The following is an 18,249-nucleotide window of genomic DNA, read 5'->3' on the forward strand; positions in this document are numbered from 1 at the left end:
GCAACCAAATGCAGCAAACACAATCATAAGAATATAAATGCATCAATGCATATGATGCTAATGATGCGTCCTGGTCACCCCTGACGCCAGTCAGTCATCTCACATACAAATGGTGAGACCAAGTGGGTAGGGCTGTGACAACCGTGCACTCTGTCGTCACTACTCCTGATGAGTGACCGAGTGGACGGGATGCTGTCGGAGTACTCCTGTCCTGTGACCCCAAATCATAAATGGGGGAGCTCAATGCTCTCAACTCCCGATACGATGACGGAGGTATCTGCCGGCTACCACGCTGAGTCACCGACCAACGGAGCCAAACGAGTCCACCGCCTGGCCACTCTGCTACACTAAATGCCGGAGCTAAACAGAAGGAATCGATCACGGCTACCACGCGAGTCCTCGGACCAACGGAGCCAAGCAGAACCGCCACACACACTCGATATACCACTAAACCATGAGTGGGGGTGTGTGCAGTACATGTAACTGGCGATGGGCTCAACCATAGTGGAGCCGACAATCGCACAGCATGAAATCATGATGCATGTCACTATGCATAACAAAAACTGATCAACATAACCATATCCATATATACAAAATGGGTACTGTAAAAGCGATGGTCACTTGCCAAAATCTAGAATACACAGGTCAGATAGAATATCAAAAACCTATGTCCTGAACAAAATAAGTATGAAATATCCTGATCAGCATAGAAAAATCCATATATACATAATATGGGTACCACAGTATCAGTAGGTCAGTCCACGGATCTAGGACATACAGGTCCTCTATGGTATAACAACCTAGACCCAAATCATATCCCTCTTCCATAGCATATGTACCAACATTATACACAGATCAAAGAATCAGGGTCTAAACACCCGAATCATATATGATATACAAATAGAGGTACACAAATCTGATATGGCACAAAAACCTAAGTATCAGATAATCTAGATATATAGGCCAGAAACAACAATCCAAATCCTTCCTAACCTCAGTAAGCATGGTATGTCACTCTAGAAACTAAAATACTCATGGTAACAAGATAATCATGGCAACAAATCACGAGATATAAGCACGGATACATCACAGGTGACAAACCTAACATGCTATGGATATCAAACAGTGACATACCAAAGGCAAACATGTTCATTGCATGTAGTTATAAAATACTATGCATATCCAATGACAATATCATAAAAGATAAGTCAAGAGGTACCCGCCTCCAATAGGAAAGATCCAATCAGTCCAAATCCGGACGTTAAGAAACTTGTCTCGCGTCAAGGTCCTGTGATAAATAGTATAATTTAGCTAAGTATAAACAAATAGCTAAATAAATTTCTAATCCATTGACCATCTAAGGTTAGTTTTATTAACCCTAATTACACCAAAAATCAACCAACATATTTGATTGTATTCATTAAGCCTTACCTCTGGATCACACAAAAGGAAGATCACAGCGATTAGGGCTTTCTCCAACAATGTCTGCAAAGGAAATCACCATATAAGGTCTACACAGGATTTAATATAATTAACCCTATGCTTACATAACAAAAGTAATACCAATAGCTCAAACTATCGAAATCATCAAGTTCATCTTCCCATACTCACCTCAACAGTAATTAACTTAACACCAACCTTACCCAAATTCCCTGATGCCTCAACACTGCTCAAAACCTATAGAACTTACTGCCAAGATCCGGAGAAGCTGCTGTGAAAAATCAGTGACAAATACCACTGTTATCAGCCAACAAATCCAACATAAGATCCCAAATCAACAATTGAAATACCTCTTTATTTGCCTTACCCAACTCGATAGCCCTTGTTTTTCTCTCTGCCGGCAGCTGGTGGCGAAGCAGGAAGAAGGCAGCTGGTGGCGCAGTAGGAAAAATTACCAGTCGGGTAGGCTGACCACAACCCAACCCAGAGGAGTTAGGGTTCGGATCCAGCAACAAGAGGGAACCTAGGACAAAGGAAGGAGTCGGCTAGGCACTGCACAGTGGAGGAGTCGGCGTCGGCAGAGGGAGGACAGCCGGTTGCCGGTTGTGGTAGCGGTGACACTGTGCAAAACTAGGGCAGAGAGAAACGGGAGAAGGGCGTCGGCGGCGCTGGGATCCCCACGGCGACAGCGGCCTGGGTCGGTCCTGGTGGCCGGCAATGTCCCGTGCGGCGGCTAGGGCTGAGGAAGAGCGGCAGTGCTCGGCGTCGGCACCAGTGGGCATAGAGCAAGCTTTCGGCGATTTTAGGGCAGGGGAAAGCTTCGGCTCGGGTGGAGAAGAAGATGAAGAAAAGGTCTTCGGGTGTGCGGCTCGGGAGGAAGAAACCGCCGGCCGGCGGTTAGGGCCGGCGTCGGGCGCGAGAGAAGAAGAGTGGAGTGGATGAGGGCTCGGGCTCGGCACAGTAACGAGGAGAGAAAAAAAAAATATAAGGAAAAAGAAAAGGGAAAAGGAAAAGAAAAATAAAACTTTTCCTTATTAAAATTGGGTAGCCTAAACAGGCTTTTTCGGACCCTATTTTTATCCCCGTTAACTCGTCCGTACGAGCTCCGAAAAATTCTTGAAAAATGTCCATAAATTTCGAAAAATTCCCTTATTAATATTCGTCATTTTTCCGGTATTTTACAACACATTCTCCCCCTATTGACACACATCAAACAAACACTATCTCTCCCCCTGAAGAGATACTCATCATTGGTTACAACTGCACTCGTTGAACCTTTATCCCTTTTTAAACTCTCCCGCTGAAGAGTTTCTCAAGGTTGTAATCAACATCATAATGAAGGTCTCATACCCTTCATTTTCCATACATTCTCCCGTAATGTAGACAAATGCCCAACCTTGAGTATTTTTCAACCACTTGAAATAATGAGGATATCCACTCCCCATTTCAAGTTCAAATGCTCATTCATGAGCATTTTCTCTAAAGAAGGTTAACCACCCTCCAAGGTTCATGAAAAATAATGTTTCATGTCTTTAAAGAGTCCCTCCCCCTAAAGACATGGTGGCAACTTCTGTCATTGCACCAACAATGACTTGGAGTCCCTAAACCTTTAGGAAACCCAAATTTAGAAGTTTTGAGGTTCAAATGTTCAAAATTTGAAACAAACCTCAACCTAAACTTCAATTTAGCCTTCCTTAACCAATCCATCCTTGTTTTCAACTTGAAAACACCCTTTTTATGTATACAAATGTATTTTGAGGGGTTTGGAATGGTTACATTGACTAAACAAGGTTCAAAATGCTGAAATCAGGCTTTCTCAGCCAAAATCAGCATCCTGGATCGATTGGAGTTGGGTTCCAATCGATTGAACCTAGCTGAATTGATCCACTGATCGATTCAGGATATGTAGATCGATCGGCTGATCGATCTAGCGAGCTTCTGCTCGCGAGAATTACCTTCTGAATCGATCCACTGATCGATTCAGGCACTCCAATCGATCCATGGATCAATCGGAGCTCTGATAGTTGCTGAATTTCAAATTCAGCCAACTTCAGAAACCCCTAGAAAATTCTACAAAAATCCAAAAATCATGAAATTTCGTGTAGACACTATTTAGGGCATACTTTATCATGGAAAAATAGTTTTCTTGAAAATACGTCATATTTTCAAAGATTGACACAATCTTGAAAATTTACTAAAACTTTAGCGTTTTCTTCAAGTTTGTGTCTAACTACTCAATGGTGATTTCTATCAAAAGATAGCCTTCACTAGGGATTTCCAAAAGCATTTTAAAATAATTTTTAAAACCAATATCCCATCACATTCCTTGGGCTTAATGCACATGACTTGTCCATTAGCTTTCCCAATGATGGGAAAACACATAACTTTGTGTTTTGATGAACCTAAAACTCAAAAGAATGCACTAAATCAACATCTTGAGTTTTGTTCATCTTCCTAACATCTCACTTGTATCTAGTGTGCACTAAAACACATACAAGTCACCTTATAGTCCTTGTGAGATGTGAGATTTTGGTTTTGCCCTATTCTAGGGATCATGCATATCTATCTAGGCATTTTTAGAGATATTAGACATCCACCTAGGATGTCACTTGTTAATAAGTGTTGTTAAATGTCATTTGTCCTTAATTACAAGGAATTAAACTTAATGCATGATTATGTTATGACATACATCAAAAGAAAATAATTTTCAAAAGAAAATAGCCTATAACTACATGATGTATGAATGTCATGACATGATATTTTTGGATTTTTCATAATAAAACATGAATGCAAAAATAGACATGATGTCATGGCATATGATGGGCAAACAATCATGGTAAGGTTTAGCATAAATAAAATATACCTAGATTACCTATCTAAGTATCCTTAACCACTTAGCTAACTCAAAATATACCACTTGTTTTAACTTAAAACGTTAAACCTAGATTGCCCTAAATGCTTCAAAGAAATGCCAAAACTTAAATTGACATTTCTATTTCTCTTGATTTGTTTATGCCACTTAAAAATTAAGCATATCCTCAAATGTTGGCATATTTCATTTTTCTTCAAGAGTAATCACATAAATCAAGGCCCGGATTGCCTTAAATTTCTAAGAGAATACCAAAATCCCAACTTGGTATTTCTCTAGGTTTTCCCAATTTATGCCATTTTAAGATAAACTCAATTTTCCACCATTAGGCACATTTTACTCTTTCAAGGAGTAAATGATAATTCCATTTCATTTTCAAATGTTAACAAAAAAAAACTTTGAAAATGCTCCTTGAGTGTCAATTTTCTCAAAGTTGGGTTAACTACCCTTCTAATCGGAGTTGACACTCTCTAACCCATCTATGGGGTAGAGAAGATGCTCCTAGGAACCCAACACCTATTGGTGCTCCTTGGATGCTCTAGGTACTCACTAGGGATAACTTCCCTAGATACCTTCCTGGTGACCTTGTTGGGCTTCTTAGAAGCCTTGGTCACATTTTCTAGGTCATCTCTAGGGATAGTCTCCCTTGTGACCTTGTTAGTGACTTTCTTAGACTTCTTAGAAGTCTTAGTCACTTTGGTTGCAAAGATACTTCTAGGGATATCTTCCCTTGTATCCTTGACTTGACCTCTAGACTTAGGGTTTGTTCCATAACCATATGGAACCCTATGATAACTAGGCACATCCTTTTTAGCTTTGGGTTTGTATCCCAAACCTCTATGGCCATTGGATGACTTTTGTACCCCTAAACCTAGGTTATGCTCATTTTACCCTAATAGGATATTTTTCAATCTTTTTAGGGTCTTTTCTAATTTATCAAGTCTTGACCTCAAGACTTGATTTTCCCTCACTAAGTCCTTAGTATTTGATTTTTCATTTGATCCATGAGCATTTTTATTCTTGGGCTTGTATCTATTATCCTTAGTGTTCTTGCCCAAATGTCTACCTACCTTCCTAACCTTAGGTTGGGTAGTCTTGGCATGTAGGGCCACATGCTTTTCCTTAATGCCCTCATGCTTTCTATTTTTATGGTAAAATGCATTAAAATGATAAAAATTAGAACTGTCATGCTTTTTACCATAATGTAAAGGGGTAAGCTCAATAAATGTTACCTTCTTCTTTACATTGGAGGCTCCCCCTTGACTAGTGCCTCCTTGAGCCTTGATCATCTTCTTCCCCTTGGGGCATTGACTTCGGTAATGCCCTTTTTGTTGACACAAGAAGCACACAATGTGCTCCTTGCTCTTCTTTGTCCCGGGGGTGGTCTCCTTGGGCTTCTCCTTGCCCTTTTGTGTCACTTGACCCTTCTTCTTAACCAAGTTGGGACACTTGCTCTTGTAGTGCCCACTTTCCCTACACTCAAAACATATTATATGATTTTTATTTTTAATTGAAACATTTATACCTTCTTGTGTAGGGATGGCACTTGCTCCTTTGGATCCGGATGTGGAGGCTTCCTCTTGATCCGATGATGATTCTCCTCCAATAGATATGACTTGATTTTTGGAGGTGGAAGCTTCTTCATCCTCTTCTCTTCTTGACCCGGATGTGGAGACTTCTCCTTCTTCTTGATCCGGTGTCACCAACAGTTGCTCCCCCTCAATCCTAGAGGTGGAGACTTCTTCATCTTCATCTTGTACATGGAACAAGGAGTATACTCCCTCCTTGTTCTTTTCATTGCACTCCCTTGAAGATGAAGCTTCTTCTTGGACTTCTTATTCAGAGGTTGAGCATCTCTCAACCTCGGAGTCCTCCTCTTGTTCTTGCTCCAAAGAGTTACCCTCTCTGGATTCTTCTTGCTCTTGTACAGTGGAGGGGATCTCTTCATGAAGCTTGGTCAATTTACTCCATAACTCCTTTGCATCTTCAAATTCTCCAATTTTGCAAAGGATGGTGCTTGGCAATAAATTGACCAAAAGCTTGGTCACTTTGTCATTTGCCTCGCACCTTTGAACTTGCTCTTGGCTCCACTTGCTCCTCTTGAGAACTTTGCCCTTTGAGTTTGTTGGAGTCTTGAAGCCTTCCATAAGAGCAAACCATTGCTCTATCTCCATCATAAGAAAATTTTTGATTCTTGATTTCCAAGAATCGAAGCTCGTGGAAGTGTATGGGGGAGCCACCCTCGTGTCGAATCCGAGCCCATCTCGGAATTCCATTGTAGAAGTTGAGCTTTTGAATTTCTTTGACTTTGACAATTTTGCTTCAATTTCTTCACCCTCTAGCTTGGCTTGTTTTGTTTGTCCCTTCCGGCAATGATTCCGGTGAAGAGCAACCTGGCTCTGATACCACTTGTTGGGACCGAAAAGTAGCTAGAGGGGGGGTGAATAGCTCGTCGAGTGCTTCGTGGTTGACGTTGCTTGTTTCTTCGAAGATCTGCAGCGGAAATACAAGAAACAAAAATATACAACGCTAACACTTGGGATTTTACTTGGTATCCACCTCACAAGAGGTGACTAGTCCAAGGATCCACGCACACACACACACCTCCACTATGAAACACTCCTTTTCTGTAACTACCGAAGGTGGAGAAGCCCTACAAGACTCTCAATACAAGAAGAAAGGAAAGGGAAACAAAATACAAGCGCAAAGCTTACAATGAGTACAGAAAACCCTAACCCTAGCTTCTCTTCTTGGCTTTGATCCGCCTCTTGACTTGGAAAACCTCCAAGATCCTTCAAGAACTGGCGATCTGAGCTTTGAGAGCGCTGTGGAGGAGCTAGCGAGAGATCTGAGATGAAACAGTGGAGAACTGTCAAAGGAGACGCCCGCCTGCAGCTCAAATACGATGCAACGGTCGGATCCCAATCGATTCGAAAACTCCCAATCGATCGGGGAGGCTTTGAATCGATCCACGGATCGATCCAGAGCACCTCTGTGCTTTGGAAAAATGCCTGGATCGATCCACGCATCGATCCAGCACTTATTGCGCGAAGCAGCAGCGTCCTAATCGATCCACTGATCGATTGGGACCTCTGGATCGATCCACTGATCGATCCAGAGGCTTTCTGTGCGCTGGGAAAAACCTGGATCGATCCACTGATCGATCCAGAGACTTTCTATTCGCTGGAAAAAGCTTGGATCGATCCATTGATCGATCCAGCTCCTGGTTTTTGCCCAAAACCAAGTCCCAAGCCTCTCAAACCAACATCTGGTCAACCTTGACCTGTTGGTATATCCTGCCTAGCATCCGGTCACTCCCTTGACCTGCCAGGACTCCCCACCAAGTGTCCGGTCAATCCTTTTGACCTACTTGGACTTTTCTCCCCTTGTCAAGTATCCGGTCAATTCCTTTGACCTACTTGGACTTTCTTCCATCATGCCAAGTATCCGGTCACTCTCTTGACCTACTTGGACTTTCACCTGATGTCTGGTCAAGCTTGACCCATCTGGATTTTCCCTCGTGCCTGGCTTCACTCACCAGGACTTCCAATCTGCCTGCTTCACTCACCAGGACTTCTCTTCTGCCTGGCTTCACTCACCAGGACTTTCCTTCTGCCTGGCTTCACTCACCGGGACTTTCCTTCTGCCTAACCTTCCAGTTAGGACTTCCCAGTCAGGTATCCGGTCACCCTTGACCTACTTGACTCTTCTTCATCCACACTGATTAGTCCCTGATCAGAATCTCCCCATATGAACAACTGCACCTGCATTGTCCATGTGTCTACATGTATTGTCAAACATCGAAACTATGACCAAGACTCAAGCTTGGTCAACTCAGTCAACCTTGACCTAAGGGATATTGCACCAACAAAATTTCCTTATTTGCCAAGACCAAGGATTATAAAAGAGGAGGGTAGGGGTGCCTTCATGAGACACACCTCTATTCTATTTTTCCTCCCTCTCTTCCTTGGTAGTGGACGACCATTGTTTCTAGCTCTTCTCCTCTTCTCTTCCTCCTTTGTGGCAGGCGGCATCAACACAAGAGGAGTCTTTGGTGGTCGGTTAAGCTAGGAGAAGAATGAGAGAAAAGAGATTTTGTTTCTAGCATCCCTTGGAGCTTGGTGATGGTGGTCGAACCTCTACATCCTTGGAGGAGCTTTGGTGGCCGAAACTTGGTGAAGAAGAAAGAAGGGCTTGGGTGGTTCACATTTCGGTAGATCGTTGCCCACACAACGTCCGAGATAAGAAGAGGAATACGGTAGAAGATCAAGAGGTCGTTACAAACAAAGAAAGGTATAACTAATAATTATTTTCCACATCATGCTAGTTTTTCTTTGTATGAATTCCAAACACAAGAGACATATGATTCTAGAGTTTCAAATTTGTGATTCGAGTTTGTGTTTTTTTTGTTTTTCGAATTTGTGATTCGATTGTTCTTTTTGGTTAGACCTAATCTTATTTTAGGAAATTAAATATTAAATTTCGTTAAGAGGCTTTGTCGAGGCAGTGGTGGATGCTCCCATACCCAAGAAGGTCATGTACCTCCCCATGTTTAACCTGGGAGTCAATTTCCGAAATTAATATTTAATATAATTTATAACATATGTGGATTTGGATCAATAGTGTTAAGTTCCGCTTGCGATCCAAGTCTAAACTATTAAGAACAGATAAGTTAAATTTGGAATCAATAATGTTAAGTTCCGTTTGCGATTCCGAATTTAATTTCTAAAGAACACAACAGGTTGTTAGGAAATGTTTGACACTTATACAAAATTTTTGTACAGTGGAATCGGTACGATTTTCCTAGGACCTCCCCATGTTTGACCTGGGAGTCAATTTCCGAAATTAATATTTAATAGAATTTATAATATATGTGGATTTGGATCAATAGTGTTAAGTTCCGCTTGCGATCCAAGTCTAAACCATTAAGAACAGATAAGTTAAATTTGGAATCAATAATGTTAAGTTCCGTTTGCGATCCCGAATTTAATTTCTAAAGAACACAACAAGTTGTAAGGAAAGGTTTGACACTTGTACAAAATTTTTGTACAGTGGAACTAGTACGATCTTCCTAGGACCAACCAACAATGTATGCCAAAGAAACAGAGGAGAAAATGTAGCAAGATTGGGTCTTCTAGCTTCAATCCCTACCAACATCACAAGGACGAACCACTACCATAGTGGTCATTGATCACCTCACAAAATATACCCATTTTTGTTCATTATACAATTGCTCGTGTTACTCAAGCATTTGTTAACCATATAATCAAACTATATGGGCTAGCAAAATTTATTGTCACTAATAGAGATATGGTATTTACGAGTAAATTTTGAAAAGAATCATTTCAATTGCAAGATACCAAACTTAATTTTAACACATCCTACCACCCATTGTCAGATGTATAAACAAAGGTGGTTAATTAATGTTTAGAGAATTATTTACGTTTCTTAACGGATGATAAACCAAAGGAATGGGTTTGTTGGCTTCCGTGGGTAGAATGATGGTAGAACACGACCTATCACTCAACTACTAAGATTACACATTTGAAATAGTTTATGGATATGTACCACTTTTGATCGACTCATGCGCACATGGATCATGCATCAAGTCAACCAAAACTTTTGTACAAGGGACCAAATATTGAGACTTTTGAAAAACAACTTAATGTAATGCACAAGCAAAAATGAAGTAATCAACAGACAAGCATCGTTCACAAAGAGAATTTGCAATAGGAGATTAGGTTTGTCTAAGACTTCAAACATACAAGCAGGCTTCAATCCGTACTACAACCTTTATGAAGTTGTCACCAAAATTTTACAACCCTTATAAGATGCTAAAGCATATTGGACCTGTTGCCTATCACCTAGAGCTTTCACAAGATTCTAAAATATACCCCCTATTTCATGTGTCTTATTTAAAGAAGAAATTAGATGACAAATTTACTCCTCAACACCTTTCTGAAGTAAGTTTCAACCTCATGCTATTTTAGAAAAAAGACTTGTGAAGAAGAACAATCAAGCGACGATGCAACATGAGAGCCATATGATATAATTCAAGAAATATTTCCAGAGTTTATTCCTAAACAACTTTGAGGGCAAGATTATTTTGAAGGGAGGTGGAATGATACATTCTTTAATGAATCTATTCAAATAAACCCTTCAAAATCTTATCTTTAGAATGCAATCCTTTAATGAATCTATTCAAATAAACCCTTCAAAACCTTATCTTTATTTCTTCTTAAAAATTTTAAGGATAAGTCTATATTTAATTTTCCTTTTTCATAAGTTATTAGATTTTTTTTCTCTCATCTATAGTTAGACTTTTTGATTAAAAAAGTACATGTCCATTTAAAAAGATATTATGTAACCTTTGGGAACAATAATATAATTAGTTAATCAATTTCGTTTGATTATTTAAGGTTAATCCCTTTGAAATGATCATCCCATTTTCCTTCTAATCTTTTCTCTGATTTTTCACGAGATATGACATGAGGTCCTATAAGAGGCTGATTTTCAGTGTCGTTGGAAAGTATGAAGAAGAGGAAGATAGTAAAGGAGATAAGAGGAGATTTCTGTCAGGTCTTGATTTCGGATTGGGTTTCCATGAGGTTTTTGCTATGGTTTGTGGTTGAAATGAGTTTTGATTGGTTTCTTCTTGTAAATTTGAGCTTGGAATCCAGTTTTTGGTAGCCTTGATTAGTTGCAATGATGTTAAATTTGATTTTGCGCATCTGGAAGTTTTGGAAAAGGTCGTTGGGATTTTTATAGGGTCTGTTGATGATCTTGCTGCATTCCTTTTTGTTTTCAAGAACACTGGATGAAATTGGGCTTTGATATGGAATTACCTTTCGAGATTGTTCTGTTCCTTTGTCATGGTTTTTGATTTCTGTTTTGGTTCTTGATGCTATCCGTTTGTGTTCGGTAAAGATTGGATGAAATGGGAATGTTATGGGACTTCCCTGCATCGTTGTTTTTCTGTACCCAAGCAGCTGTGGGTTTCAGTTTTCTTAGTTACCCTTAAGTGTTCTTCAATTGAGTTGGCATTGGGTTTCCTCTTCCTAGCAGAAACAAAGATGAGGGGTTTTTTCTTTCAATGGTGTGCACATCTTCTAGTTAGCTGAATTTTATTCCATGATAGCTGAACTTGGGTAGTTGTGATCCATCAATTCTGTGAAATTTGAACGTTATTGCACTATTGAAGTTTAATGTAGTTGCTTCACCTAACTGCTTAGGAGGTGTAGAATTATGGAAGAACTAGAGTTGTAGTCCTTATTTATTATGTATGAGTCCTTATTATTCGTTAGTTATCCTATGTTATACATGATTTATGAATTGTTGTGAATACAAAATGAATTGAATGTATTATTGTTATAGGTATAACGTGGATTGAGCATATTTTCTTATGTGCCTAATTGGATGGGTATGAACATATGTGGTGACAATACGAGTTGGGTGCCCTGGGAAGGGCCCTTCCAAATATGACTGATACTGTAGTTTATGATTGATACTGTAATTTATTGTTAGCTTCGGCTATATGACTGCATGTTCTCTAGGAGGTACCTCTAGGGTCATGGGACTATTTGACTGACTCTATTAGTGGTTACTGGATATGTGACATACTCACCCCTATTAGCTATGTAGAATCTTTCACATATTGCATTTTTCCTTCGCTCTACTGTATTTGAGTTATGTTTCATGTTGGTGGGAAGCTTAAACTGAAAGGAAAAGCATTGGATGTGAAGGGAGGTGGCGTGAAAAAGAAGAAGCATAACTATGAAATAGATTCCAAGACTGAAAACCAAGAACTTACAAAAGGTTGATATACTATTTTTTTTCTCTAGAAAATATTTTATAATCATACCAAGCAATTTCAAGATTATTCTGTCCTACCTTGGCCTTTCATGAGATGTTCTTGTTTTCTGATGCTTATTAAAATCCACTTTATTTGAGAAGGGATGTAACAATTTTTTAAGATTGCTTATGGTATCATACAGGTGGGAGTTCTGGATTATCAACTGATCCAACTGAAGTCCTCATTAAAGCCGAGAAGGTTGGGTCTGAAGGACAAGCCCCATCAGTCGATGATCACTTGACTCAAGCAGAAAGGCGATATATTGAATAGAGGGAGAGGGTTAATGCGAAAAAGCTGGTGAAGACATCAAACAAGTCTCACCGTGATCGCATCCAGAATTTCAATCAGTATCTGGCAAATCTCAGTGAGCATTATGACATTCCAAAGGTGGGTCCGGGTTAATTATATGGTACTATCTTGAACGAACTACTAGATTTAAAAATCAAAAGGTATCTTTACTTTATTTAAATAATTAACTTTTATAATAAATTTTGATAGTTTTGTGATATGTACATTATTTTTTATTTAGGTTGCAGACAATATTATTTCACATGAACAAGGATTGGATAACCAACAGGTACATTGGTAGTTGTTTTCATAAGATTGTTTTTTAGTTTTATTAACAATTTTGGTGATGTAGTAGTGTACATATTTTTAAGCTGTAGATAAATTTATTTTACAGGTGCAACAACTTGAAAGACACAAAGATATTGACAAACATATAAACCATCATTTCTTATTACGAGATGAAGAGGTTTGTTTAACTTGGGGTGATATATAGTTGCAATAAAGAGGATTATGTGTTAGATGATGAGATTTCTTATTAAAATGTTCTATTTATTGATTTTTTGAACAGTATATATTATAAATCATCTTTACCTCTAATAAGAGCTTTTTTTTATGTTCAGGATTCTGGTGAAGAAGGATTATAGAAGTTATCTCTAGATCACGAGGAGTTGTTCTTTAGACTTTCTTTTGTGTAACTTTCATAGGAATAATTATTTTTTTATTATCAAATTAATGATAGATATGTAGATATTTCTGTTATTGGATGAATATTGGATGCATTTTAATTAATGATTATAGAATCTTATATCGTGGATATCATTTTTAATTTATAAAAAGAGAGTTTTTCCTTTTGTTTTAAAATGACAATTTAATAAATTTAATCTAGATTAATTTGTATAATAAATGTTCTTTAAAGATTATTAATTTTTGTCATAATTGTTGCACCTAACAAGTTAAAATATTAGGGATAGTAATTTACTGTCTTCACTTCTATTTGAGACAGTACATTACCATCTCGATTTAGTGTCTTTAGTTTTTTCACAAGATAAGACATAACATTTGAGACAAAATAATAATTGTCTTAAATATTTTTGAGACAATTGAATAATTGTCTCATCATCGTCTTAAATAGCATTTGAGACAGTACAACTGTCTCAATATTTTTTTGAGACGCTTGTATTAGGGACGACTACATTACCGTCTCATCACCGTCTCAAAAACATTTTGAGACACTAAATTTATAATTTAAGACATATTTTGTTGTGACTCAAAAACCTAGTTTTCTAGTAGTGGGAGGTCACTAGCAATGATGATGTCGAGAGGATATAGATGTAAAAGGTTGAGCCAGAGCGGACCCTCCGGGTCGAATCAGCCAACCCTTTAAAATTTTAAGATAGTGGATAGGACCATAAATACAGCATAACCCCGCCTAGCGAGTGATGAGTGGCTTTACCATTGGGACCGCCATGAATTTTCCCCGCAAGCAACTACAAACGTGTTAACTTCTCATTGGTTAGTTTTCATTACATAGAAAAATTAATACACACATACAATCGTTCCAATGGGATTAATTTTTATACACACATCATTGGTTAATTTTTCTATCTTTTATATAGGGATTAAGAGAATGTACATTCATAATAACACAGGTTCTGTTCTTTTATATAGTCAGGTTCTGTTTGAGGTTGTTCGATTTATACTGACTATGTAAAAGAACAGAACCTGTGTTATTATGAATGTACATTCTCTTAATCCCTATATAATAACAAGCACGTATACTTAGTATTTATTTCTTTAACTTATCAATGGGTGAGATTTATTCGTTAAATCAATAGGCCCGATGAGTTGGGAAATAGTACTATTTATATGATGTGTTGTTGATTATAGAAGGAATCTGTGTCCTAATTATTTAAGCTAATGATGCCCCCTTGAGGAGCTCATAAGGATTATCATGTAAACCCTGCAGGTGGACTTAGTCCGACATGATAATAAAGTTGAGTGGTACTACTCTTGGAATCATATGTTAATTAATTGAGTTGTCAGTAACTTATTTAATTAACGGACATACGATATCTTAAACACAGGGAGATTAACACACTCATGATAAGGAGCTCATATTGTAATATGGGATTGATGTGGTAGTTCAATAATAACCTTTTAGTGGTATGAGTTATTATTGATGGACTTGAGTTGGGTGTTCGGACTGAACACAGGAAGCCCAAGCCCATCAGGAGGCCTAAACCGATTCCTCCTCTAGGTCTCTATTGTAGCCTCTACATAAAGTCTCGTATCCACCAATCCATAACCTGGTTTGGTTTTACTTGGTTTGGTTTAACTTAACTTGGTTTGGTTTAACTTGGTTTGACTTAACTTGGTTTGGCTTAACTTGGTTTGGTTTAACTTGGTTTGGCTTAACTTGGTTTGGTTTAACTTGGTTTTGAATATAAAAAGAGAGAATTTTTCTAAACAAAATTTTGTTATTTTTTTTTCTTTGTAACCGACGGCAAAGGTTATAAAAAGGAGTAGGTGGGGCCCTCTAAAACCTAACTTTCTAATTTTCGCAATTCTCTTCCCTCCTTGTGGCCGGCACCCCTCTTCCTTTGTTAGGGCTGGCGGCACACAATTTTCCCACAACTCTCCCTTCCTCTAGCCTAGGGTCGGCGCCCCCCTTCCCCTTGCCTAGGGCCAACACCCCCCCTTCCCCTTGCCTAGGGTCGGCACCCTTCATCACTGGTGGCCGGCGGTTCCTCTTGCTTGCTAGGGGCCGGCGCACCTTCCTTGTAAATCCTTGGTGGGTGGTGGCTTGAAGAAGAGGAAGAAGATAGAAGGTGCCCCATCCTAGAGCCTCTTTTTGTTGCCGACGGTTTGGAAACCGTGAAGAGAAGGAGGGTGGTGTTGTCTTGGTAGATCGTCGCCCACACGACGTTCAAGAAGAGGAGAGGAATACGGCAGAAGATCAAGAGGTTTTTAGCTACGAAGAAAGGTACAACTAATTCTTTAATTCCGTTGTGTAATTGGTTTTGTTTTCTTCGTATCGATTTTGAATACCAACACAAGAGGCCAGCGATCTTGTACTTCGATCAAGGTGTGCTTTGATCCATCAAGAACTTACTTGATTAATCAAACACATGTTTGATCGAACATGCGAGTTGCTAGGAAAAGTTCTATTCTTGTACAATTTTTTTGTACAGGGAAATTTAAACAGAACGGAATTCTAGCGCCTTCATTTTCACCACCTAGGGTTCATTCCCTAGGATTTTCATCAAGTATTTGGTCACTCTTGACCTATTTGGACTTTTCACCACCTAGAGTTCACTCCTCCAAAATTTTAGCCAATAATTCAATTACCTTTGACTTGCTTGGACTTTTTATTTGGAGTTCATTCCTCTAGGAGCTCCCACCTCTTATGTTCAAGGCCATTATTCTATCCACATGACTCGATCTGTACCATGGCTCTGGCTCGTAGTTAGTTCATTGAAGAATGACCTTACTCTGATATCACTTGTTAGGATTAAAAGAATTTATATATATCTACAATAGTATAATATTGTCCACTTTGAGTCTGAGTCCTTATGAATTTGTTTTTAGGTTCTAACCAAAATACCTTATTCCAATGGAAATATCTTTCATTTTTAAACCAATCTTTTCTATATGGGACTTTGATTGTATCCTCAATAATCTTCCCCTCAAATGAAGACCACAATTACTCTCATGGTTTGAGCCTCCCCTCAAGAATTCAGTCACTCTTGGCCTGCTCCGGGCTCTACCCAAAAGGCTTTATTCTAATGAGATATCTTTCATCTTTTAAACACATGATCTTTTACATGTGTGACTTTGGTTGTATTTCCAACAATCCTTCCCTCAAATGAAGGACTACCGTTACTCTCATGGTTTAGGTCTGCCTTCAAAAATCGAGTCACTCTTGACTTGCTCTAGGTCTCTCCTCAAGAATTCGGTCACTCTTGAACTTCTTTGGGCCTCTTGATCACTCTTAACTTGCTCCAAGTCTCCCCGTAAGCATTCGATCACCCTTGACATGCTCCGAGCCTCCCTCCAAGCATCCGGCCACTCTTGACCTGCTATGGGTCTCCCCTTAACTTCGTTCAAGATTACCTAGTATGACATCCGGTCTGGACTATGACTCATATACTATTTGTTAGGACCAAAAGAATTTATATATTTTCACAATAGTATAATATTGTTCACTTTGAGTCTAAACTCTCATGGATTTATTTTTGGGCTCTACCCAAAAGATATCATCTAGATAGAGATAATTTTTGTCTTATAAACTCATGATCTTTTTTATGCATTTCTAATGCATAACTTTGATTATATTCTCAATTCAAAAATAATTGAAAAGTATTATTCTTATTATGATGATAACATTAAAATTATATTAATAATAATAATTTAAAAATAAAAATTGAGATGTTTAATTTTCTAAAGTAGAATTTGTTGGTCTTGTGTGGCCGGCAAGAGGGGGATGAATTGCTTGAAATTACAAACATACCCTTCTCAAACCTTTCGACTTAAGTTATACAAACACTTTAATAAATAAAACTAAATTGCATAAAAATAAAAGAAGCTACTAGATTTTACTTGGTTATAACCGGAGAGGTTGTTAATCCAAGACGTTGAAGGCACTAACAAAATTCTCCTTTTGTCATAGGCGGAGAAACCTCTTACAAGCATTGGAAGTATAGAAAATGTAAACTGAATAAAGAATTCGAAGTATAAAAGTGTTGTATTGAATCTCGAGCACCAGGGCTCCTTTTATAAGTTCACTGGTTGAAGTGACAGTTTGATGATGTGGCATGATCCAATCACCTAAGCCCGATCCAAGCACCCCCAACTGGCGGCCTAGCTAGTTGTCTCAATCTGTTTCACAACGGTAAAGGGATAAAAAATTATCTAGTCCTGAGTGCCCGAACCATCTTGAGACGCCCAGACCGCTGCTGACGTAGACCCAAAGTTGATCCACTGCGATGAGGCACTCGTTGGGCACCAAAGTGGTCCGAGCACTCGGACTCTGAGCACCTAGACTTGGTCTAGGCGCTCGGACAAGCTTAACTCTGGTTGACTTTGTCCGATCTTTCGCTTCTGTCGCTTGGGTAATTTTTTGTCCATCTAAAGTTGAGCTCACCTAAACCCAACTTCGGCCATATCTCCTTAAGTAAACTTCCACTCCGGCTTCTCATCCCTCAGAAGGGTCGGGCGCATCCTTCTCTCTCCATTGGCATACTCTTTCGTAGTTTCTAGTCCCTCGGATGCATCAAGCCCATCAACTCGATTCCCGTGCCATCCTTCTTGTCTGCCTCATTTTCTGCTCGACTTCTTGTATTCCTAAGTCTCTACACACTCAGACGGAAGGCATCAAACACAAGAATGACCTAACTTAACTCAGTTAACCACATCAAAACTAGCACGGGGTGTAAAATACCGAAAATAGGAGAATACTAATAAGGGAATTTTTTGAAATTTTTGGAAATTTTTCGGGAATTTTTCGGAGCTCGTATGGACGAGTTAACGGGGATAAAAATGGGGTCCGGAAAAGCCTGTTTAGGCTACCCATTTAAGCGAGAAAATGTTATTTTCTTAATTCGTTTTTCTATTTTTCTTTTCTTTAATTTTCTTCCTTTCTTTCTCGCTGAACCCGCGCGCCGAGCCATCCCCGACGCCGCCCTTCCCTTTTCTCCTCTTTGCCCTAACCGCCGGCCACGGCAGTTCCTCCTTTGTCTATCTCTTCTTCTTTTCTCCCCCTCGCGTCTGATCACAGCCGACAAAAGTTCTCTGCCCTAGC

General features: G+C 39.1%; 1 long non-coding RNA gene and 1 pseudogene across 1 annotated transcript; one reads left to right on the forward strand and one right to left on the reverse strand.

The window, feature by feature from the left end:
* Positions 1-1,227: 1,227 nt before the first annotated feature.
* Positions 1,228-2,389, reverse strand: LOC121990255. The gene is made up of 3 exons (XR_006114528.1): positions 1,808-2,389; positions 1,432-1,711; positions 1,228-1,288 (listed from the first exon to the last, which is right to left on the reverse strand). It is a non-coding gene; the product is annotated as an uncharacterized LOC121990255 (long non-coding RNA).
* Positions 2,390-11,909: 9,520 nt separating this feature from the next.
* On the forward strand, positions 11,910-12,568 carry LOC121990256 (annotated as a pseudogene).
* The last annotated feature ends 5,681 nt before the right edge of the window (positions 12,569-18,249 follow it).

Source organism: Zingiber officinale, chromosome 6B, assembly GCF_018446385.1.
Source record: "Zingiber officinale cultivar Zhangliang chromosome 6B, Zo_v1.1, whole genome shotgun sequence".
NCBI classification, from domain to species: Eukaryota; Viridiplantae; Streptophyta; class Magnoliopsida; order Zingiberales; family Zingiberaceae; genus Zingiber; species Zingiber officinale.